This window comes from Anneissia japonica, unplaced genomic scaffold (genome assembly GCF_011630105.1).
Source record: "Anneissia japonica isolate Jap-2015-1 unplaced genomic scaffold, ASM1163010v1 scaffold287994_len634616_cov204, whole genome shotgun sequence".
NCBI classification, from domain to species: Eukaryota; Metazoa; Echinodermata; class Crinoidea; order Comatulida; family Comatulidae; genus Anneissia; species Anneissia japonica.
The window spans coordinates 627,034-628,901 of NW_022707798.1; positions in this window are offsets into that span (position 1 = coordinate 627,034).

The following is a 1,868-nucleotide window of genomic DNA, read 5'->3' on the forward strand; positions in this document are numbered from 1 at the left end:
AATGCATGTGGGTTCCATATGGGCCCCAAATGGGTTATATCTGGGCTATGGGCTAAATCAGATGGGCCCCACATGGATCTTGGGTGCAGAATCCGGAGGTTTCCTCAAGGATAGCACATATGGTACCAATATGGGTCAGAAAATATAGGTCCCATATGGGAAGCCTATATGCCACCCACATACAAATTAATGTGGGTTCCATGTGGGCCCCAAATGGGTTATATCTGGGCTATGTGGGCTAAATCATATGGGTCCCACATGGAACTTGGGTGCAGAATCCGGAGGTTTCCTCAAGGATTGCACATATGGTACCCATATAGATCTGCATATGGGCACCATATGGGTCCCTTATGGGCTTGTTACCTGGGACTACAATGGTATAATCCATTGTTGGGTGGCTTTGGACAGGGGTGGCTTTATTCCTACATTCTTTATTTAGACTATATTATAATGGTGATGTGATGATGATGACTTACAAACAATGTAATTTCCATTAGCACAAATACATTGGATTAGGCTGATTCTTTTAAGCCTCACGCAATTGTTATTCTTTTAAAGTTTGTTCAATTCTTATTGTTCATATGTTGGTTTTTTCTATCCCTTCGAGATAAGCAATCTTTGAAAAAATTTATGAATACATTTCAGTTCCAGCTTCACTGCTTCCCTTGTGTTCAATTGTTATCTAACTATTTGTTAATTACTGACCCGCACCATTGGTATTGATCTTTGCATTTCCTATTTCCATATCAATATGTTATGAAATCATATGCAAATTGCCAATGCCCATAAACTGTTTAGGTTGATATGTAGCGGTAGTATAATTATGTTTTGCCTATAAGTATCATGAGGGTAGGCTGGGATAGCAGAAACACTCTCCCCTGATGGCAAATTATACTTCCACTAAATGGATTAAAATAATAAATATGATCATTAATTTATCATTGAAATTGTGATTTAGTTCGGCATTCTAAATTTAAATACAGTGGCAGCTGTGGACAAAGGTCCGTTTTAAGGATGTGTGGGGGAACTTGTGACCTGTCCAGCAAGAGGCAGATTAAGTAAGGGGGTGGGGGAATGGGAGACACTTGCCATCCCCACACCACTAAATTAAAAAATTTCAATGTATATTGAAATTAGCACTCTCACTTGTCTATTCTGAATTTGTTGTTGCATGCCCCACCTCCACCCGTTTGAAAAATTGTGGGTCGTATACCCCTGCTCCCCCGAGCAGTCACTGTTTACACCCAATAGGACATTTTTAAAGCCTCCTTCCCCCCACTCCACCCAAAACCTGCCTAGGGCCCTGCTCGTTCTTGCAACGATGTAACATACTTCAAGTGTACAATCCATGCTACTCTAACCATGGAGTTATAATCAAAATAATTATAACTCCATGCTCTAAGTCTAACTAGGCCTAGGCCTAGGCCTACCTATTGAGTAACTGTCTGTAGGGCCTAGGCCTAGTAGGTTAGTTTAATAATAAGGTCTATTATTGTGCTTTCCTAGCCTTCAGATCTAAAAGGTAACATTATAATTCAGTTATAAATAAATGAAATGAAATGAACAAATACATACTTACTAAAATATATTGCTTAATAATACCCAGCATAAGTAACAACAAAGCCTATCGATGTAAAATATTATGGAACGCCGTTACTGCCTTTGGTGGCTCTTTTCCGTTCGGCCCTTTTAACATTACGTTCGGTGCATTTACATTACGTTCGGTGCTTTTTACATTACGTTCGGTGCTTTTTACATTACGTTCGGTGCTTTGAACATTACGTTCGGTGCTTTGAACATTACGTTCGGTGCTTTTTCAGGACGTTCGGTGCTTTTTACATGACGTTCGGTGCTTTTTACATTACGTT